This window comes from Triturus cristatus, chromosome 5_2, assembly GCF_964204655.1.
Source record: "Triturus cristatus chromosome 5_2, aTriCri1.1, whole genome shotgun sequence".
In the NCBI taxonomy this organism is placed as follows: Eukaryota; Metazoa; Chordata; class Amphibia; order Caudata; family Salamandridae; genus Triturus; species Triturus cristatus.
The window spans coordinates 99990571-100017661 of record NC_140588.1 but is presented as its reverse complement, the minus strand read 5'-3'; the positions used below and the strand labels follow the sequence as shown (position 1 = coordinate 100017661).

The following is a 27091-nucleotide window of genomic DNA, read 5'->3' as shown; positions in this document are numbered from 1 at the left end:
AATGTTGGAAATCTGAGAATGCGTCAAGTTCCATGGATCTTGCATGAGAACACCCACAGCAATACACATGAAAAACCCCTTTCACGCAGAGTTATACGTGAAAGGAGCCCATATTTACAAGGCCATGAAAAGTCACGCAGGGTGACTTTACATGGCCTTGTAAATATGGACAAGCCCATTGCGCTGCCGGTGTATCAAAAAAAGTGACGCACCAGCGGCGCACTGGGCTTGTAAATATGCCCCTCTGGGACTTAAAAAGATAACCATCAGCAAATCACAATTACAGAAATAGCTATATGAGGATGGATTATTCCATCAAGTGAATCTACAGATCGCAACCCTTTAAGACTCTGAAGCAAATCTTCGATTATAAACACTTCATAATGCACAATCTGTTTCAAGGTTAGTGTCATGTAAGGGAATGGATTTTGGTGTGACTCAAGCTTCCCTGAATGCAGGCGGAAGAAGTCTGTAGGACAGTCAGAGAAGCATCTCTTCAGTTACATGATGTTTTTTGACCTCTGGATTTTCATACTGCAGCAGAGAAACAGGACTATTGCTTACAATATACATAGGGGCAGATTTATGTTTCCTGGCGCATCCCTGCAAATCAGCAGGGATGCGCCAGGAAAGATGCGTCACGAAAGTTTACCCTTGCTCCACAATAGATGCGCCGCATTTACAATGCAGCGCATCGTGGCGCAAGGATAAACAGATGCGTGACGCATCTGATGGCGGAAGGTTGGCGCATTGCTGGAGTTGCGTCGCAAGCGCGATGCAGCTCCAGCAAGGCTCGGGGGTGCCCTAATGTTACAATGCTGCGTCAATCCTTACGCCTGCTTCAAGCAGGCGCAGGGTTTTGACTCAGCATGGCCGGAAAAGTGACTGAGTGAAATCTTGTAGATTTCACTCAGCCACTTTTCGGAGGCGTTCCTGCTCCGGAACGCCCCCCCCCCCTGTGCAGGTACGCCCACATGTGGCGCAAGCTTTACAACATGACGCATGTCCCTAGATGCGTCACGTTGTAAATGGGGCGCAACATGGCGCAGGGTTTACGCCGCCGCTGCGTCACAAAAGTGACGCAACAGCGGCGTAAAAGTGGCACAAGTCCGTTATACATCTGCCCCAAAGAGCGTAATTGGGCTCCACCCCTTTCAACCACTGACCTTGTTCAACCAGGCTTTTTCTTCCATTGGCAATAGATGCCTCTTGGATAATCCCAGAACAGTATGCATTGCTCACCTAAATCTGTTGTGTGTTTGGGTGCATCCATCCGGCTCCACTCGAGTGCTTGCATTGAACTTCACGAGGGGCCACTTCACAACTATAGACCTCTGTCAGCTCCAGCTGGCTCCCTCTCCTGTGTCTTCTTGAGTTCCTCCTCTTTATTCCCTCCCACCACTCCCTTCTGCCCCGGGGCACTGCTCATTTCCCCACCTGCTCCCCTCTGGCATCTCCGCTCCCCCTATCTCCTCCTGTGTGCTCCTCATTCCCCACACATGCCACCCTCCTGTATCTCTCTCCCATCTCTCCCTGTCTCTCTTGTGTGCTCCTGCTTCCCCCTGCTATTCTCCCGGCACTTCTGATAAGTGCTGCTGGGACCAGGCACTTTCTCCACCTTTCATAGTCATAAAGGCATGCTACATCGAAAGCTCTCTTGGCTTTAATAATTCCATTTTTTGTGTTTCTATGTCAAAATAAAGTTGGTTGGCAAGTAATGCTCTCTAATTATTTATATCTGTGTTCGGCGGCAATATGTGTGCTGGCACACTTATTTTTTTTACATATATGCGCATTTGTGAGAAGAGATGAGCTACTATATAAGCCACCATGAGGGCAAGATACTATGTAAAAGGGATCCTGCCAATCGATGGCGTGGGACTTAGAGGCAATCGAATAGAAAGATGGAGGTATGAGGCTGCAGCCTAGATCCATATATAAATCTCTCCATTAACATATATCTACTGCTGATTTTAACAGTACAATGATATAGTTTTGTACTTATTTTGGCTAAAATGACTTTACTGTGAAAAAGTTTGCAGTTGATGCCTACCTGGACTGTGACCAGTACAATGATGTGCTGATATGCTGAGAGTTCCTGGTTGTTTAAAGAGTTAAGGCATTTTTTTTTTTTGCATATTTATATAGCGCGAACTTGACCCGAAGGTATTGGAGCGCTTTAGGCATTAAGAGGTTGGTTCAACTCACCCCACGAATGGTTAAATACGCAAACAAAAAGAACACACACTACAATTCAGTATTAACTCAGCATATTAATAAAATGATTAACAATGTTAGCAATAGTCATAAATGTGTTCCATTGTGCATTTTCTCGACTGATAGAAATCCCAAACATCACTTTTTAAAGTCAAATATATTTAACCCTAAAGTAGTTAACTAATGAGGCCTACACATAATATATAGCATACTATGCGAATTGCAGGATTTTGTTTTTTAATGGAATGACGTGCTTCCAGAGGCCATGTAGTATGAGCACATGGACAACTTGAATATGAAAATAGTTTTTAGAACATAACTGAGATGTGCTGAATAAGAGGCACACTTTTTACTACAAGAACTGTGAAAATGAGGGCTCATTTTTAATTTTAATTGGTGTACCTGAGGATGGAAGATACTGCTCTCGTGATCTCGTTATTTTGATAACACAGTCATTTTTTGTAAGACCTGCATTATCATGGGAGCCATATTCGGCGACCCTTGCTGTTTTTCGGGTACAAACAGAGAATCATGTAAAAATTATTAGTAAGCTGCCGCTCATATGTACGCAGTAGGTCCCACACTTCTGTAGCCAATGTTTTGTGTGAGACCTTCAGCCAATGGCCTTTTTGTAATGTCACGTTCGTGTTGCGAATTAGGATTTCCTACTTACAATGATAAAAGCAATACCACAAGTCCCAGAATGCAACTAACTGCTAGCTTGAAAACAAAGACTAGCTGAACGCGTCACAAATGATGCAATATCATCTGGTTGCTGTGCTTCTGAAGAGACTCCCCTACCCCCTAGATCGACAGGTCATGTGCCTACATATTTCTTAAAAATCAAACAATTTTAAGTTAAAAAAGCCATGAAGAAGAATTTGCCGCCCTTAATCATTGATAGATTCATTTAACATGCGCACAATCCTGCCTTGCCATTTTTAGTGCCCCGATTGCAGGCAAAGGACGAAAAAGTACAGTAATCTCTTTATTTTTTTTTTTACAAAACAGTAATCTTGGAACAATATCTGAGTTAGAAGAGGGAAACCGGCCATGAAAACAGACATGTTTTATCATTCTTTCCTTTAAAGCAACCTGGTACCATAATGGCTAATCTTTAGCAAGGAAATGAGATATAGTGTATTTATTGTTTGATGTTAGTACTGGAGACCTATTTTCCAATCCTTGTTTCTGACTTCACTGAAGGTGTGATCCTGAGCAATGTCAATATTCAACTGTCTCAGTTCCCCATCTGTTACATTTATGAGTGCCCAGTAGTCGGAGTGGGCGGGATCGGAGGGGAATGACGTGCCCATACGTTTTTAAATTTAATGACAACAGTTCCCCTACTTTCTGTGAAAAGAGAACGTCCCAGGACGGTTAGTTCTGAGAGCTGAAATGCTTCAGCTCCAGTGTAAGGCAGGGAGTGTCCTGTGCTGGGAAGCCCAAGGTGGGCAAACAGGTAAATAGTCTTTCTTGCCAGGGTGCCTTCTTGCCTGAAAGAAATGGAAATGTGCACAAGGGGTCAATCTTCAAATGTAAAGGGAGCTCAGAAGCCGGTATTGGCTTTGATTAATAGAATCACTTGACACTTCATGATGACACTGATTTATTCTTTTTGAGTGGTATTGGAAAGGAGTTACCAGCTTAGCAGTGAAGTGTGTTCTTTTTAAAGGGACGTAACAAAGGCCCCTGCGCTCGCAGAGGCCTGTGCTGGCCCCTAACTATTACCCACTGCTTCAACCAGGATTCAATTATGTGGCTGTCTGGTTACACCCAGACCTCTGCAGTGCATTAACTAATTGAGGTTTCATAAAGTCCCAGGTCTCTCCAAGCGCGGCTTTACCCTGCCCACCTGCTCACCGCTCTTACATGTATGGGCCACGCCTGTGTCTCACACATGAAAGTGTAACTCAAAATTTAAATCGGTAGTTCGGTGGTGGTGATCAACACCTATTTTGAACTTAGGACCTGATTCGGAGTTTGGCAGAAAGGTTACTGTGTCTCAAAATTACAGATATTCTGTCCATCTTATTAAAGTGCATTATATCCTATGGCACTCTAATTTAAGTAGGCTGGCACGGTGTACAGGTCCGCCAAACTTTAAACCAGTCTCTAAGACTGGAAAGACCCAATTGAAATCGAAGTATGATTTCCTGATTTCCTTTCAAAGTTAAAAGATATTGAAATGCTTATGTCTGAACCAGCTAAAAGGGAACTAAAGAGGTGGCCACACTCCTGACTTATCAATATTGATATAATCTAAATACCAAATCTAAAGAGTCCTAGATGATGAACTGTCACTACTTCCAAGTCAAAGGATTCTACCACAAAAGGGAATTAGGTAGTGGGAGGAACCTATGGCTACAGCTGCCTCTCTCAGAAGAGCATAAGAGTTTTGGAAAAAAATCCATATTCAACTTTGGATGCATCCCAGGCCTAGTGACTTCAGTGGCTGTAGAAGACCCTGCTTGTGGGGTCAAGGGAACGCCTTTTAGTTTTAGGGAAAGGTTGGTTTCCAGCGGAAGGATCTGGTAGGCAGAGTGGAGCTCAAGCATGCATGGTTTTACCTACCAGGGACTATGTAGTTAATTAGTGTCACAAATGACTTTCTATGAGAAGGGAGCACATCTTAATTTGGGATATGGTATATAGACAGAATATCTAGTTTTGAATATCGACATACACAAATATCGAGTTGGAAATATCGTGATACAGAAATATCGACAGCAAGAATATTGTGGTCAAGAATATCGACTTTAAGGTAAGAAATATGGTTTCTGAAAACTATATATATATATATATATATATATAGTTGTTTAAAAGATCGATTTTTAAGTTAGTGTTACGTATTTGAGAAAGTATTTTAAAAGTTTGTGATTTTTTTTTATAAGTATTGCTTTTTTTTACTATGTGTGTTAAATTTTTTGTAGTTATTAATTTTATGTTAATTAAATTTAGCGTTTTTTAGTTCTGTAGCGGGTTGTGGGTTTATTGGCGGATAGGGTTGGAAGTAATTTAATTATAATAAATTAATAAATATTTTTTATTTATTAGTATTTATTAACTTTAGATTTTATAGCATTTAGGGGCCGATTCCGATCCGGGTGGGAAGGGCACCGAACGTGATCCGGCCGGAAAAACTACGAGCTGTACGCGTGGTTTCCGGCCGACTCGTACAGCTGTACGAGCGAGCAAGTACGATGCGGGCTACGTGAGATACACCGACCGAGTCGTTTCCGGGTTCGAACCGCTCCGTACGTCTCGGTCGCAAGCTAACCGTGGCGTGCAATGGATGCGATTTACAACCGAGCCAGTACGATGCCTGCGTCGGACAGCCTGTGCAAGCCGGAGTGTCCAGCTCGCAAAATCTCCCAGAGTCGGAGTTCGGGGGTCCGCGTCGGACCCCCTGACACCCGCAGCCCTACGACTCGGACACAGGGGAGACCTATGGGTTTCCCTAACACAGGCATGTACGGTGCAGATGGCACCGACGCGTACCCACGGTAGGGGGTGCACTTGTTCGAGACGTACCCATTCAGTCAATGGGAGCGCATGTACGCGTCATACAACTGGCTCCCATTGACTTCTATAGGAGTCCGACCGAACCGAGTCCGACAGCATACGTGCGCATCGTACTCACTAGGTCGGACTGTAGGGGTCCGGCTCGGTCGGAAAACACCCCGGATCCTACTCGGTTGGAGTACTTTCCGACCCAGATCGGAATCGGCCCCTTAGTGTGGGAATACATTTATTATTAGTTAATGATTAATTGGTTGTTAATTTGTATTAATTAATTGGCAATTATGTTAATTGTGGTTTTTTTAGGAGCGGGTTGTGGGTTTATAAGGGAACAAGGTGGGAAGTAATTTAATTATCATCAAGTTATTAATATTTTTAATTTATTAATATTTATTTAATTTATATTTTATAATGTTAATTATGGGATTTAATTTACTATTAAATATTCATTAATTGTTTGTTAATTATTAATAATTAATTGGTAATTATGTTAATTGTGTGATTTTTGTAAGAGCGGGTTGTGGGTTTATAGGGAAATAGGGTGCGAAGAAATGTATTTATAAAAATAATTGTTAATTAATGGTAATTGATTAATTAAATAAGAAATATGGCAATTGTGTAATTAATTTGAGATGTAAGTTGTGGGGTTTATAGTGGTAAAGGTTGGAAAGTAAATTACTTTAAATTAATTAATAAGTTGTTGTTAATTGATATTAATTTAATAATGTAAAATTAGTTATGGAAATTGTGTAATAAATTTAGGTGTGTATAGTGGTGTTTATTGGGGTAGAGGGTGGAAAGTATTTTAGGTTTAATGAACTAATAATTAGTTGCCTATTAATATTCATTCATTATTTGATAAATATTTTTGGTAATTGTTTTTTTGCATTTTGGGTGTGCATTTTGGTTTTATAGGGGTAACCTTTGGTGAGTAAATTAACTTTTATCGGTTTAAATTTGTTTTTTAATTAATAATATTTATTTATTTGATAATGAATTATGTTAATTATGAAGGTAATTTTTTGGGGGAAATTTAGAAGTGTGTTGTGAATTGTGTGGTGTTATAGGGTAGGAAATAAAAAAATTTAAATTATGTAACACTCAATATTATTGTTTTTGATTAATTTCTATTAAATATAGTTATTTGTTTGTAAATGTTTTTTACATTTTTATAAAGTAATCTGTGTAGGTATTTTTTTTTACATTACAATATGTTTCTATCTTTTGTAATTAAATTTTTTTTACATGTTTTCTTTTTTTGTTTTTTAGCATCTTTTGTATTGAAGTTGATATTCTGTTTGTTTTTAATTTTGAATCTATTTCAGTGGAAAAAATAATTTTTACCCCTTCGCTATCCACTACTTTCCCTACTTTGCACTACTGGAGTGGGAATAGTAATTTGTACCCCTCCGCTATCGAACACTTTCCCTACTGTTGCAGTCACGGGAGTGGGAATAGTAATGTTTTCCCCTCCGCTATCGAACACTTTCTCTCCTGTTGCATTCACTGGAGTGGGAATACTAATTTTTACCCCTCCGCTATTCAAAACTTTTCCTACTGTTGCACTCACTGGAGTGGGAATAGTAATTTTGACCCCTCCGCTATCCAACAGTTTCCCTACTGTTGCAGTATTTGGAGTGGAAATAGTAATTTTTACCTCTCCGCTATTCAACACTTTCCCTGCTGTTGCACATACTGCAGTGGGAATAGTAATTTTTACCCTTCCGCTATCCAACACTTTCCCAACTGTTGTAGTAATTGGAGTGGGAATAGTAATGGTTACCCCTCCGCTATCCAACACTTTCCCTACTGTTGCACTCATTGGAGTGGGAATAGTAATTTTTACCCCTCCGCTATCCAACACTTTCCCTACTGTTGCACTCAATGGAGTGGGAATAGTAATTTTTACCTCTACGCTATCCAACAGTTTCCCTACTGTTGCACTCAATGGAGTGCAAAATGTAAGTTTTATATGTATATATATATATATATATTACCAACTGGCGGTCGCCAGTAGGTAGTTATAGTTAGGACCCTGTTTCCATAGGAAATCCGCAACATTCTATTTGGAATAACTTTGGCGCCGGTCGACGAATCCTCGCGAAATTTTCAAAATAGGTGGGGCGCTACGCTCCGCTCCTACCCTGAAAGTCTCGGGGGGATTCGTCAAGCAGGGGCCGAGAAAAAAGGGGGGTCCCAAAACGCGTTTTCCCCATGCATTTTTCCATAGGACCTTTAGACACAGCTACAGCCCGAACGGCTGAACAGAATTACTTGAAATTTGGCAGAGAGGTAGCCATAAGGTCAAGGAAGTGCCTTTTGCAGGTCTGGTGTAAATCTGTTCAGTATTTCCTGAGGAAATAGCATTTAAAAGCATATATATATGTGGGCGGAGCCTAACCACACATCTCATCCTGAGATCTGATTGGCTGTCAGCACTTCATCTAAGAAGTGTTGGCAGCCATCTTGGGACCAATATACATGATAGCACCTCATTAAAAAGCATTGCAGTTAATAGAAGGTTTTAAGACTTTAGTTACATTATAAATCATTTGTTGATGGTACCATACTCATTTTAGGAATTGTGGTATGTTCTAAGGTGATTTCACCATGTGAAAAAGCCTTCTGCTGGGATATCATGATTGAGAGAAAAATATTTTCTCATGCTTTTACCACAGAGGTTTGGAAGGTGATCTATAGGCTAAACTGAGAGCTTATTTTCTGTAAATTCACATTATCTTTCTCAGTCATGTGAGAATGAAGTCTGACATTCTCAGTAAAACATGTACATCCAACAAGGGCAGAGACTGTCAGTTGATTCCTTTGTGTTCTACTGCAGCTTCCCAGAGTGTTCCAAAGAACTACTAGAGCGCTAACAGTCCTACTTATGATAAACGTATGGCACACCTGAAGCCATCTTGCTTGGATTAAAGTGGTAACTCTTAAAACATTTAATTTAAAAAGGAACAAAATGAGGGGGTTCATTTTTCCATAAAAAGTATGATTAGTGCTGCAGAAAGAAAAATTAGGGCACATTTTGAGTGACTTCTCAAATCCTCTTCTATTTCATTAAAAAATTCTGACATGCAGACTGAAACATGCACTTTCAATACCAGCAGCAGTTTTCCCTGGTGAGCAGTAGCTTTACTACAGTGATCTAATGAGCAAAAAGAGTGCTAACATTCTGGATTTATGGCAAATGTGTGACACATCTGAATGCCTTCTTGATGGAATCAAAGTAAAAAACTGAAAGTATTTCCTACTGAGGAGACTGCAGTAAATGAGGAAATTAGGAAACTTCATAACAAATAAGTCTCCCAAGATGGCCACCAGAGACAAAAGAGCCCAAATGTAGCCCAAATATCACCCAGATGTAGCCCAAGTATAGCCCAATGACAGAATGTCCCAGAATGTTCTTAAAAACAACTAGAGCGCTTACTGTCTTCATTATGACAAAAGTATGGCACACCTGAAGCCATCTTGATTGGAATAAACTGGTAACACTTAAAACATTTAATTTAAAAAGGAACACAATGAGGAGGTTCATTTTGCCATAGAAATTATGATTAATGCTGAAGAAAGAAAATGAGGGCACATTTTGAGTGACTTCTCAAATCCTCTTCTATTTCATTAAAAAATTCTGACATGCAGACTGAAACATGCACTTTTAATACCAGGAGCAGACTTCCATGGTGCAGTAGTTTTACTACAGTGATGTAATGAGCAACTAGAGTGCTAACATTCAGAATTTATGGCAAATGTGTGACATATCTGAATACCTTCATGATGGAATCAAAGTAAAAAACTGAAAGCATTTCCTACTGAGGAGACTGCAGTACATGAGGAAATTAGGAAACTTCATAACAAATAAATCTCCCAAGATGGCCACCGGAGACAAAAGAGCCCAAATGTAGCCCAAAATCACCCAGATGTAGCCCAAATATAGCCCAATGACAGAAGTGTGCAAAACACTTATTATTTTGTGTTTTTGCAGTGTTATATAGTGCAGACTTGTCAGGTATTGGAGTGCTTTACATGAGCATTGGTTACATCACACAAGAACAAATTCATTTTGGTTGTAGACATGGGGAGACTAAGTGATTTGACCAGAATCACAGAATGTCGAGCTGAAGCAGAAACTTCAACCTGGTTCCCCAGTTGCAAAGTCTGCAGTTCTGGAAGTAACACCACATCCTCTCCCCTAAGTGCAACATTTAATCAAGTGGTCAACTGGATAAAAAAACATAAAGATAACAAATAATTTAAAAGTGCTTTGTCGCTATTTGAAAACTCAGAAAATATGTCCTTATTTTAGTCTTTTAGAGCACTAACCATAATTTTGATGCCAATAAGACCCTCTCATATATGTAATTTCTAAAGGAAATGCTCTAGGTATTACAGTTTTGATTACATCAAGATGATGTCAGGCGTTCCACACTTTTGTAATAAATATAGAATGTTAGCAATCTAGTTGTTCATTAGGATACTGTTGAGAGGCAGAGGCCAGGGGCACGGACTCTGAAAATTGAAGGCAGGTAGGAGGGTGCAAAGGCAACAATTTAACCACACTGAGCAGGCAGGAAGGGCCGTGGAAGCACAACAGACTATGGAGGGCAGTGGAAAGGGGGGCAGGGGCAACAAACCAACAATACAGGACTTGCAAGAGAGGCTGTTGGAGGGAAGATCTATTACGGGTCAAGGAAGCTAGGGGCGGTCCCCAGATCCCCGGGAGCCACCACAGAACTGAGCAGGAGAGTGAGTCAGGGACAAAAGGGGCACCTTAATTTGAGCCGGGGTGCCTAGGAACGCTTGCTCCAAAAATGAAGAAAACAGACATATGAGACATGGAATTGGAGGCAGAATACAATGGCAGTTTAATGAGAAGATGCAACTTCAAAGAAACCGCAGAATAGAGACATAAAGTACAAAATACAGAATCCAGATAATCATACAGCTGTCATAATATTCTCTGTATCTCAATTAATGTACTGACAGAGAGAGAGAGAAAACACATCTATAAATGCATCATGGGAAACAAGTTACACCAAGGAAAATGTTACCTAGGAACACTCACGTTTACTCTTAGAGCAAGCATTCCTGCAATTACAATACAAAATCTTTTAAATGCAAAAGTAAAGAGAACAATGGTTAAACATAACATGACATTTCATATAGGTAAAATAGAATAAGATACTTCAAGCAAAGCAGAGCAAGACATTTTAAGCAAAGGAAGACAAGAGCTCCCAGCTCTTGGGGAAAACCTGCACTGCCTGTTAACCTACATACAGACGGCGAGGTAGTCCGTCGATATCTGTGGGTGCTCCCTTTTTATATCATTTTGTGGGCTCCTTTGCACGCTACATCTACCTACGTATGCTACCCAAAAGCTTCGTCTGCAGATTTTACCAGACATTTCGTCATTTACCCACTTAATGCTGACAATGGACTGGGTGAAAAGGTCAGTCTCTCAGGCCAATCGCTTATCGTAAGTTCCATAGAGCAAGCAGAAAATAATGGGTATTGTACGGGAATTCAATATATTCATGTATAAAATCTCCTCAGTTCTCCTAACTTGACGCTCTGCGGTTGCCACTTCCTTAAAAGCGGGAAACCTGCCCAGGAAGCAAGTACCAGTCCAGGATGCAGCCTACTGTATGTCGACAGCTTCAGGGGGATGTTGAACTTTGATACCGAGCACGGAGCACTCAGGTAGGGTGAGGGCTACTAGTTTGGATCAGAAGGCCTCGCAGACCTGCCTTCAGACTGCTATACACTAAAATTGCAGAGCTATGGTCAATTTAACAAAGAGGCCTACATATTGAACAGAAGGGCCTACACAGGGGTTTTATGCTGGCTGAGTGGTAAGGATGTCTCAGGATAATTATATAGCAACACAGGACCCGCTGGTCAATTTAATACGGCCTACAAATGCAGCTGGCAGGGCAAGGACAAGAGTCTCATACTTCAGGTGTGGACAGAACGGGCCAGGGGCCCCCTGTGATACAAAATCTACCCTCCTTCAAGGCTGTGGCAATGTAATAGACCATTGTGGGCAGAAGGAAGAGGCAATGGTAGTAAAACCATACATGCCAACAGACCCGATTCAGCCAGGAAACGTCCAATGTTTTTAAGCTCAAATGGGCTTTATTTTATCTGTCTCCTGTCTACAATATCCTCTTTTTCAATGTAACTCAAAGGGGAAAATCAATACCCCAGTTTTTTTTCAAAATCTCCCTCTTACCAAGTTCAAAATGTTCGCAAGTATGGTACATTGGATCATGGAAGGAAATGGGATAGGGACATGGACTTGGATAACAGAGGACAGGAGGGACATGGAGAGGTGCACCAAACTGACCCTGCAGGGCAGGCATCAGGGTTTGCAGCAGCACAATACACCACACAGGGCATGCAGGACGGGAGTGCAGCACAACAATCCATAGAAAGCAAGAGGGAGGAGACAGGACCATGCACATGGACAACAGAGAACAGAGGTGCAAGAGGCAATGGTAGCTAGCTGACCATAATGGACAGACAGGAGAGAAAGCTGCAGCATAACAGACCATAAAGGGCAGGAGGGACGGATCAGGGGCATTACAATGGAACAGACAAGCCAGGAGGGAGGGAGTAGGGCTGGGGGCAAGGGGGCAGGGCAGGGGCAGCAAGATAGCCATGGAGGTCAGGCAGGATGGGCACTAGAAGCAAGACACACCATGAAGAGCAACAGTGAGACTGTGATGGCATACACACAGACCATGGAGGGAAGGTGGGAGGGCGTCAGGGGCAGCTAACTGACCACACAGGGAAGGTGGGAGGGGCCATGGCAGCACAGAAGACCATGCATGGCAAGTGGGAGGGTTAGTGGCAGCACAATGGCTATGATGGGCAAGAAGGAGGGTGGAGGGGCATGCACAAAGGACGATGGAGGATAGAAGGGAGGGTCAGGACCTGTGCACAGACAAGAAAGTTCAGGGGAAGGGACCTCACAACAGACCACACGGGGCAGGCAGGAGGAGCAGTTGCAGCACAACAGACCAGGGAGGGCAGAAGGGTGTGGCAGTACAATGGACCATGTAGGACAGGAGGAAGAGGATAGGGGCATGGCATGTGGACAGGCAGGGTGGAGGTGGCAGGGACAGGTTACAGTCATCTGACAATGCTAGGCAGGTGGGAGGGGAGTGGCAGCTCAACAGAACACTCAGAGTAGATAGGAGTGGCAGGTCCATTGGACATGGTGGGCAAAAAGGATGGAGCAGGGGCATGCTCAAAGACATCGGAGGGCAGGGGGGAGGAGAATAGGGGCAGCAAGCTAAGCACAAAGTTTAAGCAGGAGGTCAATGATGGGGCATAGAATTGGGCAATGGAGGGCAGGAGGAGTGGACTGGTACATCATACTAAATTGAGGGCAGTGGCAGCACATCAGACCATGCATGGCAGGAGGGAGGAGGCTAGTCCATGGATTCACACAACAGAGGATAGGGAGGAAGGGGATGGGGCAGCAAGCTAACTGTTCAGAGAAGGCGGGTATTAGGAACTTTATTGTTTTTAAAACATTGTGTCTGTGCGAACTACTTAAAATATGAACAAGTATGCAGCATAATCTCACTTTTATTCAGGAAGAAGAGGACGTTTGTGACTGTGACTCCGGGCTCACTTGGCAGAAACACCCCCTGACCCTCCACCCCCTATCGCAAAATGTAATGCCCGTGAAAAGGGTAGGTGAACACAGTGTTATATAGAACATAGTCCTGAGAGCACGATTGAAAATGAAAGCTAGATATAGTGTATGGTATAAACTATGCACCAAAAAGTGTGATATAAGATGAACCGGGCGTGAAATATAATATGCAATACATTGTGCGCAATGACAGATTCATTGGAGAGCGCGAGATAGCACAGGCACTAGCGCGTGCTATGCGATATGCGCCTTGGAGTGTAATATGCACAGGGCAGTGTTGTGTAACCTAACTAGTCTCTAAAGTTGTAATATAAAATATGTGCTGGGGAGTGTAACGTTGCATATGCACTGTGACAAAGATATGGATCCCAGATTGTAATATGTATGGCATAGCACTGTGCGTTATAACATAGGCATCGAGAAAGGCACGTTAGATGGGGCAATATAACCCGTGCGAAGACAAGTGTGGCATGACATATTCACGGGGTGGTGTTACAGTGCACATGGGCTAGAGAGTGTCATAGCATATGCACTAGCTAGTGGAATACAACACAGAGGTGTGTGGCACTCGGCAGGCAATGGTGGGTGTTACACAGCATTGGGCTCTGTCAGGAGCACGCTGTGACTCTCAAGTGATGTTCGTCCCCTTTCCAGAGAGTAAAATAAAAAGTATTACACATCCGGCAGTGGATGTGTGTTTTATTAACCGTGAGGGGGGTTTCTTGCATAGTTTTGGTCGAATTTTTGTCGAATCCCCTTTGAATGGCTTGGTGTGCATGTGTATTAAATGTGCCCGTCAATAGCTACCCATGTTTGTATAAATAAACGACAATGGTGTCTACCAGGATTAGGCACGGTAGGGCATCAGACATGTCAGAGCTTCACTAGTGGTGTAAATACATTCCACGTGGATTCATTGCATGCATAGTCGCCTTTTAATGAATATCACGCAAATCGTCATGGTGATAGGTACGTACGGTTTGTCCAGCATGTCCTAGGTGTGTCTATAAATATATATTTTTTAAAAATAATAAAAAACAGTGGCCGGCCCTGGGGATTGGGGTCAAACAAATATAATTAGGAGACTGGCCCTGGGGGATGGGGTCATCAGGGCCAATAAATTTGAATAAGAAGGGGAACCAAACAGCCCCCCTTCTTAAAAAACTAAAATAAATAAAAGACTGGCATCGTGCCGGAGGCCATGCCCCCTCCGTGCAGCACTCTGCAAACGCGCCCTCAACAGGCATCTCCAGTATGCGCCAGGGAGCTGCGCTGCAGCCAGGTGTTCTGAGGCCAAGCCCCTTTTTACACCTCTCTGCAACGCAGCTCTGTGGCGCTTACTGGAGGTACCTAGTGGTCTAGTTTGACCCTAGGGACCCTTAGGATTCAAGGGGACTTAATCTCTCAACTTAGAACAGCCACAGGGTGCGTTTACACAGTGGTGAAGGGAGGGGACGGGGCCTGAGGTGACGTGTGCAAACACGCACTATGGCACGTTTTAAATTGGGGATATAATTTCCCTTCAATACTGAGGGCCCCTGGGGGCTAACTAGCCCACCAAGTACTTCCAGTAAGCGCCACTGAGCTGCATTGCAGAGAGGTGGTCCAGGCCGTGCCACTTTTTACACCTCTCTGCAACGCAGCTCTGTGGCACTTACTGGAGGTACCTATTGGGCTAGTTGGACCCTAGGGACCCTCAGGATTCAAATGAACTTAATCTCCCAACTAAAAATGGACACAGGGCGTGTTTACACAGTGGTGAATGGAGGGGACGGGGCCTGAGTTAACGTGTGCAAAAACGCCCTGTGGCCTGTTTTAAGAGGTAGTTTTAATCCCCATGCCCTATTATATACTAGGGGCTTACAGAGGAGGTCATGCTAATCACAGGGGGACCCCAACGCATAATGTTCCCTAGTGTATGTAGGTGTTTTCACTGTATTCTAAGTGTCTTTTAACATAGCACTGGCTCTAGGACTGGTTAGTCAGACTCAGTTACCACCAGTATCCGTCTGAAAAAGTTGAGGGTACAGGATGATTTTGCAACAAGGCTTCTTTCTGCTCTTCTTTTTGTTCTTTCTGCACGTTATCCTTCTTCCTGCACTTATCTTCGTATTTGAGGACTTCTGTTGCTTCTTTCTGCACTTCTTTTGTTTCTTTCTGTGCATTTTTTCTTCTTTCTTCACATGTCCTATCTCTGTAGGCATAGTTAGAAATTAGCATTTAAAAAACCTTTGAAATTCACAGAAAAAACCATAGGTTTCAGGCAAGTTATAGTTAGGAATTAGCATTTAAAAAACCTCAGAAATTCACTGAAAAAACCATAGGTTTCAGGGGTGTTATAGTTAGCTGGACTTTTCACTTGTACAAAACCATTGAAATTCCCCCGTTATAGTTAGTTCAGCTAACTATAACTCGCGCGCCCGCAATGCACTGCTGATGACGTCACATATTACATCACTCATGACATGGTCAGTGACATCACTCATGACATCACTGATGACATCTCAAATGACATCACTGATGACATCACTGATGACATCATCCTTGTGATAGAGTGGCAGACCTCCTCTCACCCTAATATAACCTTTGATACACACATTCAAAAATAGAGACTAAAATTTTCAAAACAATGGACATACCAATACCAGTTACAACAACCTCTTCAGTAATTCTAAGATCCACATACACATCCACTCATTCACCAACAGTCCTATACAGTCACTCATACATGTACTCACTCATCATATGTACTCATACACCTATACATCCTGTTACACAATGCCACTCATCCATAGAGTTACTCACACACATAGTCACTCATGCTAATAAAGAATCAAACATACATTTACTTGCATATACAGTTATACACACACCACCATACTTACTTCTACGGAAACTTACACATACTTAGTCTTTTAAACAATCACTTATAGAAACACATACTTATTCATACAGGAACTCTTTCAATCTCTCACTCTCACATATACTCACATATATACACCAATAGTCACATATACTAGTTTAAAACATATGTAGTTACTCATAAAGACACTATTGAGACAGTCATTCACTCACTAACACACCCATACACACACTCATCCACCCATACAGTCCTGCACACATGCTGTGTTCAACCCATACAAACAGTGAGTCACTCATTCATGCACCTATGCACTACGTAATACCCCCCACCGAACCATGCAGACACTCAGACTGATACTCAAAAAACCAACTAATAACCTATATAGACACCCATGTAGCTACTCACCAACCCATGCAGCCACTTATACACAAAGTGAGAGACTGATACAGATATTTACATATTTAAACATTACTCACTAAGCCATGTATTCACTATGATACACTTAATCAGTCAGTTACACAATCAATTTTTCAAAAACAAATCATCCATTTAGACACTTATATACCCATTTATTCTTCCATCGACCTTGAGATATACATATATAAAACATATTTAATTTTCAGAAAAACACACATTCACTGGATGATGTCATCAGTGATGTCATCAGTGATGTCATTTGAGATGTCATCAGTGATGTCATGAGTGATGTCACTGACCATGTCATGAGTGATGTAATATGTGACGTCATCAGCAGTGCATTGCGGGCGCGCGAGTTATAGTTAGCTGAACTAACTATAACGGGGGAATTTCAATGGTTTTGTACAAGTGAAAAGTCCAGCTAACTATAACACCCCTGAAACCTATGGTTTTTTCAGTGAATATATATATATATATATATATCAAAGCTCCAAAGGTACGAAGCACTCGCAGGGTTTCACGCAAATATTTGTTAAAAGCAGTTCTTCAGTGTTTGAGCTGCTGAAATATGGTACCTGGTCTCATCATGTGATCAAGCTCCCTGCGTGGAGCGAAACGCGTCATGGAGGACACTGGTCCTGTGATTTACTGACAATTTTGGGGAATTAAACCACCTGCTTCACCCACTCCTTGTTGTTGTGGGATTTTGTCATCCGATTCCTGGAGGCGAGAGGTCCGTACCTTCATTTCTGCTGAGTGAAAAGCAGAGAAGGACTGTTTCTATTTATATATATCTATCAAAGCTCCAAAGGTATAAAGCACTCGCAGGGTTTCATGCAAATATTTGTTAAAAGCAGTTCTCCAGATGCATTTCGACGTGATGCCTTCTTCAGTGTTTGAACTGCTGAAATATGGTACCTGGTGTCCCATTGGCTTATATTCAATGTCCCAAGTTCTAATTGGTTGGTTCTCAGCCAATGGAAGGGCAGCATCGCTTTGATGGATATTCCACGGCTACAGTGGTCGCCGCACTGGCACTACAATCAATTAAGTCTCTCATCAAGCCTATATGGAAGATTCGTTCATAAACTCCTGATGGATGGATTAATGCCAGTGCAATGCGTGTCTCACGCCGTTGGCCGTCATGTTCGAGCAGTCCCTGTTGGCCCTTCAGCATGGGCGGTAAGTTGTTCATGCACCAGGTACACCCCTCGCCAGCCGCTGGATGTCATCCGAAACGTAGCTACAGGCGTCGATCAGATGGATCGGCTTCCTTGGGCTTGAATAGCCCACGACCTCACTTGGTCAGCAGGGTAGTCAGGGCAGCGGCGGTTCAAGCGGTTAAATTAATTCAGCTCCATTGTCTCACCAAAATCGCTGAACTCCAAGGGCGGGTGCTACCGTTGTGCGAGGGTGAGCTCGCAAGTAATATCAAAGCTCCAAAGGTACGAAGCACTCACAGGGTTTCACGCAAATATTTGTTAAAAACAGTACTCCAGATGCATTTTGGCGTGATGCCTTCTTCAGTGTTTGAATTGCTGAAATATGGTACCTGGTATCCCATTGGTTTATATTCAATGTCCCAAGTTCTAATTGGTTGGTTCTCAGCCAATGGAAGGGCAGCATCACTTTGATGGATATTCCACGGCTACAGCGTGTTGCCGCATTGGCGCTGGCACTACAATCAATTAAGTCTCTCATCAAGCCTATATGGCAGATTAGTTCATAAACTCCTGATGGATGGATTAATGCCAGCGCAATGCGTGTCTCACGCCGTTGGCCATCATGTTCGAGCAGTCCCTGTTGGCCCTTCAGCATGGGCGGTAAGTTGTTCATGCACCAGGTACACCCCTCGCCAGCCGCTGGATGTCATCCGAGATGTAGCTACAGGCATCGATCAGATGGATCGGCGTCCTTGGGCTTAAATAGCCCACGACCTCACTTGGTCAGTAGGGTAGTCAGGGCAGCGGGCCGTTCAAGTGGTTAAATTAATTCAGCTCCATTGTCTCACCAAAACCGCTGAACTCCAAGGGCGGGTGCTACCGTTGTGCGAGGGTGAGCTCGCATGTAATATCAAAGCTCCAAAGGAACGAAGCCTCGCACGGTTTCACGTAAATATTTGTTAAAAGCAGTTCTCCAGATGCATTTCGGCGTGATGCCTTCTTCAGTGTTTGAACTGCTGAAATATGGTACCTGGTGTCCTATTGGCATATATTCAATGTCCCAAGTTCTAATTGGTTGGTTCTCAGCCAGGAATGGCAGCATCGCTTTGATGGATATTCCACGGCTACAGCGTGTCGCCGCACTGGCGCTGGCACTACAATCAATTAAGTCTCTCATCAAGCCTATATGGCAGATTAGTTAATAAACTCCCGATGGATCGATTAATGCCAGCGCAATGCGTGTCTCACGCCGTTGGCCGTCACGTTCGAGCAGTCCCTGTTGGCCCTTCAGCATGGTGACTGAACAACTTACCGCCCATGCTGAAGGGCCAACAGGACTGCTCGAACATGATGGCCAACGGCATGAGACACACATTGCGCTGGCATTAATCGATCCATCAGGAGTTTATGAACTAATCTGCCATATAGGCTTGATGAGAGACTTAATTGATTGTAGTGCCAGCGCCAGTGCGGCGACACGCTGTAGTCGTGGAATATCCATCAAAGCGATGCTGCCCTTCCATTGGCTGAGAACCAACCAATTAGAACTTGGGACATTGAATATAAGCCAATGGGACACCAGGTACCATATTTCAGCAGTTCAAACACTGAAGAAGGCATCACGCCGAAATGCATCTGGAGAACTGTTTTTAACAAATATTTGCGTGAAGCCCTGCGAGTGCTTTGTACCTTTGGAGCTTTGATATTACATGCGAGCTCACCCTCGCACTACAGTAGCACCCGCCCTTGGAGTTCAGCGGTTTTTTTGAGACAATGGAGCTGAATTAATTTAACTGCTTGAACCACTGCTGCCCTGACTACCCTGCTGACCAAGTGAGGTCGTTGGCTATTCAAGCCCAAGGACGCTGATGGAGTGGAGTGGAGTGTGGCTCAATGGTTAGCGCGGCAGACCTCGATGCAGAGCACTGGTCCGGGACCAGGGTTCGATTCCCGTCGCGGCAGGGTCTCGGGCTATAAATTCCGCGGACCGGATATTCTCGCCTCAGTGCCTATTCTAATCATGGGTCCCACGCTGCAACTCTGGGCAATAGCTTGCTTAATCTCCACAACGGCCCCAACAGCGCTGGGATGCCTGGCCTTCACCATGGGGGTGCCCAGGAGTGGACACCTCACATGGAAAGCCAGGAAGGGTTCCTTCAGCGGTATGAATACAGCGCTGAGATACCTGTAGTGGTGATTGGCGCTATATAAAAAACCATACATTTACATTTACATTTACATCTTATCGACACCTGTAGCTACGTCTCGGAAGACATCCAGCGGCTGGCGAGGGGTGAACCTGGTGCATGAACAACTTACCGCCCATGCTGAAGGGCCAACAGGGACTGCTCGAACGTGACGGCCAACGGCGTGAAACACGCATTGCGCTGGCATTAATCCATCCATCGGGGGTTTATGAACTAATCTGCCATATAGGCTTGATGGGAGACTTAATTGATTGTAGTGCCAGCGCCAGTGCAGCGACACGCTGTTGCCGTGGAATATCCATCAAAGCAATGCTGCCCTTCCATTGTCTGAGAACCAACCAATTAGAACTTAGAACATTGAATATAAGCAATGGGACACCAGGTACCATATTTCAGCAGTTCAAACACTGAAGAAGGCATCACACCAAAATGCATCTGGAGAACTGCTTTTAACAAATATTTGCGTGAAACCCTGCGAGTGCTTCGTACCTTTGGAGCTTTGATATTACATTCGAGCTCACCCTCGCACAATGGTAGCACCCGCCCTTGGAGTTCAGCGGTTTTGGTGAGACAATGGATCTGAAAATATATATATATATATTCACTAAAAAAAACATAGGTTTCAGGCCTGATATAGTTAGGAATTAGCATTTAAAAAACCTTTGAAATTCACTGAACAAACCATAGGTTTCAGGCCTGATATAGTTAGGAATTAGCATTTAAAAAACCTTAAAAAATCACTGAAAAAACAATAGGTTTTAGGGGTGTTATAGTTAGCTGGACATTTCACACGAACAAAACCATTGAAATTCCTCCGATATAGTTAGTTGTACTAACTACATCTCGCGCGCCCGCAATCCACTGCTGATGATGTCACATATTACATCATTCATGACATGGTCAGTGACATCACTGATGACATCTCAAATGACATCACTGATGACATCATCCAGTGAATGTGGTTTGGTTTGTTATTTAAATATGTATTATATATATATAGCAATTTGCATTTAAGAATGAGTGGATATATAAATATAAATATCTGAATGGAGGATTTAGTAGCAGTGTGATTGACTGTTTACTTGACTAATTTATAGTGTCTCACTAAATATATTGGATAGTGACTAAACTCTGTGAATATCTGTATCACTTTGTCAGTTGTTGTGTAAACTGCTGCACCAGTTGGTTACTAGCTACATGAAAGTCTATATTATTTATTGATTAGTTAACTGAATATTTGTATGGGAGAGTGAATGTGTTTGTGGTTCGGTGGGGGGTGTGTGACTGGCCAAAGATGTGTGAATAGTTGATTCAGTAGGTATATGAAGTTAAAACTACATGTTATAACAGTTGTTTGGGTAAGTGAATATCTTTATGGGTGTGGAGATGAGCAAATATATGTCTCAATGGTACATGTCCAACAAACTAGAAAAATAAAAGCCAGTGTATGTGTCAGTTGTTGTATATAAATAAGTATACATAAGACTCAGTAATTGTATGAGTGACTGTATGGATAACTGTATAGTTGTAATAGTGATTTTATAACACACTAAGTATGAGCTATTATCTATATGAATAGATGAAGTGGTGTTTTTATAAGTGTATAGCTAAGTATGATCCATTGTATGCATAAGTGAGTAGGATGACTTCATAAGTGATTAGGATGTGTGCTGGTGTGTAATGTCGATATAGGTGTATAAGTATATTTGATAGTGTTCTATTGATCATTGACAGCATGTATGAGTGAATCTATAGGTAAGTGGTTAGATGTGTGTATAGATCTAGGAATCACTGAGTGGGTGTTTAGAAACTTGTATTGGTGTGTCAATGGTTTTAAATCTGGCACTCTGTATTTTACAGTGAGTGATGAAAGGTTATACTAGTGTATGATGAGGTGTATCTGATTGTCACGTGGATGATGTCATCAGTGGTGTCGTTTGAGATGTCATCAGTGATGTCACTGACCATGTCATGAATGATGTAATATGTGACATCATCAGCAGTGGATTGCGGGCGCGCGAGATGTAGTTAGTACAACTAACTATATCGGAGGAATTTCAATGGTTTTGTTCGAGTGAAATGTCCAGCTAACTATAACACCCCTAAAACTTATTGTTTTTTCAGTGAATATATATATATATATATATATATATATATATATATATATATATATATATATATATGTATATATATATATACATATATATATATATTTGTAAATTTTTATATATTTATAACATTTTAAAATAAATTAAAAGTATATGTTTATTAATTGTTTTAAAGTAAATATACATATATTACATTTTATATATGTATGTCTACATTTTAAAATTACTTTTTTTTATTATATTTGTTAAAATGTATATTACATGAAAATATCTGTTAGAGTTAATTTTATTAATTAATTTACTTAACATTTTTTTAATATATAAAAAAACGATATTTTGTACATCGATATTTTTTACATCAATATTATTCTTTTGATACTTTTGTACTTTATGTTAAAAAGATAGGATGTCGATATTTTTGACATCAATATTTATGTATCGATATTTGTGTATGGAGATGCTTTTATAATCAGCATTATGTCAGTGATCCTTGGGATATATAGGAGGGGAAAATAAGGGACTTTTTAGGGTTTGGAGTAGGACATTAACTAATATCAAACTTAATATTCCTATTCAGAGACCATTCATGCTCCACTGGAACATCAGCATAAACCTGGGACCAGCAAGTGAAGATCATACCCCTACCTGCAGTGCTGAGAAGAATCCTTGTTGTAGAAACATTGCTGGAGTCTCGGACACTCTGGCACCAAAAGAGTGTGTTACATCAGTTGAGAAACCCCAGAGCGCCACTGGAAAGACTATTAACACCTGCACCAGTTTTGGGGAAAAACACACCGGATTTTGAGAGTAGAGAGGCGACAACAGCTCCATCTTTCCAGGATCTGAAAGACTAGGGCATATCTCGGCTGATTCGCTACAGTATTAGGCATAGCCTAAAGTATTGTAATCATATGCATTCATACATACATGTAGCTGAAGTATAGTTGACAAGATAGCTCGGTGACCTCAATTCTTGCTGCTGACTTCTGCTGTAGTTTACAGGTCATGCATTTACTACCTGGCAAAGCAAGCTTAACCTACCATTCTTCGAAATTTGGTCAATTTGCTATCATGCACTTAGCGGCCGATTATGATGGCGGGCGGACTTGAGTCCACCCGCCATTGTAGCGGGATCGGGACCGCCCGCCTGTCATGCGGCGGTCCTGCACCCCTAATTATTATTTGGCAGTTTAAGATTGCGGTGGGTGCTTCTGGCTGCAGGACCCGCCGCAATCTGAAATGGCCATGTTGTGCATTCCCCTGCACAATGTGGCAGGCACCGCGTGGTGCCTGCCACCTTGTGCATGGAAATGCAGGGGGGTACCCCCCCAGTGCACAACTGCCCCCCAAAGCCAGCCTCCGCCAGTCATTCCATGGCAGTTCAATCGCCATGGAAAGGCTTGCTGATGCCAGCATTGTGATCTGGGGCAGTGTCTGCTAGGCACCGCCACCATATCCCCGGTCAGATCCGCTCTGCCAGGCAATCGCAACAATTGCCTGTGGCGGAACCGTGGCGGGCGCTCTTTGCGCCCGCCACGCTTGTGGCACTATTGTTATTGTTAGGTATACTTGTATAGCGCACTGCTGCCTCAGTGGAGAGGCGTCCTTGCGCTTGCAGCAGTGTCAGTAGAGAGCAAAAGCTAAACCGTAGGAAATAGGAAGGTTTTGATGGCTTTACGAAAGGACAACAGGCAATCTAGCTGACAAATCTGAACAGGGAGGGAATTCCATAGTTTGGCGGCAAGGTACCGAAACGACCGACCCCTGGCTCTGAGGCACTTCACCCGGGGGACCGTTGCCAAGAATTGCTCGGCTGAGCGCAGCTGGCGTGTGGGTACATAGGGGATCAACAAGTTAGACAAAATATCGGGGGAGGACAGCTTTAAGGCTTTGAAGGTCAGGCATAGTGCATTGAATTGAATCCTTTGAGGCATGGGCAGCCAGTGCAGGCACCGCAAGGCACCCGTCGCAGAGCAAGTTCTAGGGAGCCGCAATAAAACTCGGGCAGCTGCGTCTTGGACCCGCAAAAGGCACGTAACTTCCGCCTTATTGGCACCCAGCATAAGTGAGTTAGCATAGTCTAACCGAGACAGAATAGTCACTTGGACTATCAGCTGGCGGGTAGGTGGATCAAAGAAACCCAGCATAGGTCTCAAACCCTGGAGGAGACCAAAGCAGGTGCCAGCGATCTTCTCGGTATGCTCCTGAAACCCAAGATTAGAGTCAAACCAGACCCCTAAGTTTTTTACAACCAGCTTAGGGGTGGGGGCACTGCCCAGAGACGCCGGCCACCAATGCTTGCACCAGAGCCCCTTGTTTCTCCCCACCAGCAGCACTTCTGACTTGTTGGCATTAAGTTGAAGGCAGTTGGTTGTCATCCAATGCGCGACCGCTGCTAGGCCGCCCCGAAAATGTGCGGTGCCCCGAATATGGTCATTGGAGAGGGCCACCACCAGTTGCGTATCATCGGCGTATGAGACCATGGTCAAGCCAGAATCCCTCGCCACCGCCGCCAGGGGTTGAACATAGAGATTGAACAGGACAGGGCTTAATGCCGAGCCCTGAGGAACCCCCTGCTTGATGACATGAGCGTGTGAGAGGAAGGGGAGGCCCAAGACCTGGAATGATCTGTCAGATAAAAAAGAGGAAATAAGACCACGCCGGCCGGGCCAGAGCAGTACTCCCTCCACAACAATCCGCCCGCTAATGGCTGTGGTGGACCGGAGAGGTGCAGAGGCCGCTTCACACAACTTCACAACAAGTAAGCACAATAGATTAAAAAGACAATTAAAAACGAAGTTAGTGCAACATCTGAATTTCCTTAGTAAAATGCGCAGCAAGCCTAAAAAGTGTTAGAGTTTCTTTAAAAATTATTTCAACATAGCAAATAGCAGCTATCCTAATGTGGCGGGGGAAATGTGAGCCAGATGGCAGAGGGACCGCCACCGCCGGTCCTCCATCGTAATGAGCCCCTTAGTTCGCACTTAGAAGTGGTATTAAACTTTATATAAAATCAAGCTATTATTAGTAAGCGCGTACTCTTTCACTCAGGTCCCCTTTGATAGTGTCTTCCATGTTGGATGCAGCCTTCCCAATTTTGTGCTCTCCGTGGACCACTGTCTCCTTTTTGGCACTGTTGGCAAATGTTGTAGAGTGGAGATCAGCTAATAGGGTGTCTTTCGCGAGACCAGCTGATGATGGGTATTTGTTACTTTTACTAAGCAAAATTAAGGCAGAACATCGAAGGAATAACGTGCATTCTAAGGGTATATACTCCCTTGGCACCTTCTTGCCCTTTGGAATGAACTTTGTCCTGGATATATTTTTTGCATACTTTTCTAGTGAAATATTTATAGAGGTGCAATGCATTAAATTTGACCCAGTGTTTTAGGTGGGGAAAAAGGAAGAGCAGGTTCTCACCAAAGTCCAAAGGGGGGAGTGGGACTAGAGGTTGTAGCCAAGAGTTCAGGAGCAGAGCTAGAGGCTGTTAAATAATAGGCCTAGAAGAAGCAAGGCCTAACTGTCCATTCTGTAACTCTATTTCCCTGGGAGGCTAGGAAGCTGCTTTTAGAGCCAATGTGACTCAAACATGGCGGGCCTTGTTAATGACACAACCTCCTGCAATGTGTGGTTGGATTGAAGCTTTGCCAGGGATGATTTTGGCTTGTGGTCCAGCCTCAGCTAAAAGGCACTATATTTAAGGCAATTTGAAGTTGCCTTTTTGGTCTTGCATTTGGAAAAGGACTTATTCAATATTCTCTTTCATTTTCCCCTATTCTGCACAGGGGCTCTGATTTCCCAGATCCCTTATTTCCACGATCCTCCACACAGCCTGCCCCTTCTCATCACACAGGCTCTCCTGTAGAACAGTACTAATCATCTCTGTCTATTACAAATGTAGAATTACCCCAAGCTACTCTGCTGGCCCACACCAGGCAAAAGCGGCCCAGCCACAATCCATTGCATTCTAGTGCTTACAATCTGTAGAAAAAAACTACAAGTACCAGAATGCAAAGTGAAATTCATAAATAGATGAGGAACTCATGCCTCACATTCATGGCCTGTACAGTCTATAATTAATTGAGGATTCCCTTTCCTCTTTCACTGTCTTCGCATCTCCCGCTGTAGAACAGAAGCTCTTTTGCCCTACTAAAATGACCTAAAACAGGTCTGATGAGTAACTCACCCTGATCTACTCGTTTGCTTTGCCATCATTCTGTATTTATTTGTCATAAAAGAAACTGCATGTCCTTGAATGCAGTGACTGAGGTATTTAAACAACCTCCCTCAGTGTTCACCAGTGCTGAGATATCTACAGACCTGCCAACAGCTCTCCTGACTTTTCTCTTGCATTGATCTCCGAGTACTAAGACATCTAGAGTCCTTGCCAAGCACCTTTAAAGAAAATCCCAGCATGGACGCATTTGTAAAACAGCATCGAGCCATCTATAAAGGCTCCTTAGAACATCTTGTCCCTGGCTCACAATGGAACAAGGCATCACACGACTGTGACAGCCACGAAACCTTTCCACTGTAAGGATGTCCTCACTTGCAGCATGCCCCGCTTGAATGGCGCATCTCCGCCGCTCTCTGACTTGCAGTGTGGGCTGTGCTGTCTGGAATGTATTGTGCTGTGTTCAGTACAGCACATTCCAGCAGGGAGTAGAAGCAAGCAGCTCTTTATAGTAAGAGAATTCGTAGAGTGAAGAGGATGCATTCTGCAGAGACTGGCATAACCTGAAGGTTCACGGTTTCCAATCTGAGGGCTAACCCATCATTTCATCCTTTCATGGTTGGTAAAATAAGTCCTTCTGGGTGTAAGAGTAACACATACTTTTAAGCAATGATCTTCTTGCAATGCAATACAAATGCCGTCGACGTCATCCATGTGCCAAAGACCTTATATAAATCACTGTATA

At 43.1% G+C, this 27091-nt stretch overlaps 1 protein-coding gene across 2 annotated transcripts in view; it reads right to left on the bottom strand.

Annotated features, from left to right (window-relative positions):
• The window catches only part of CDH20 (cadherin 20), a 1519872-nt gene that overhangs the window by 658607 nt on the left and 834174 nt on the right, over positions 1-27091 (bottom strand). The gene's annotated exons all lie outside the window — the stretch shown is intronic.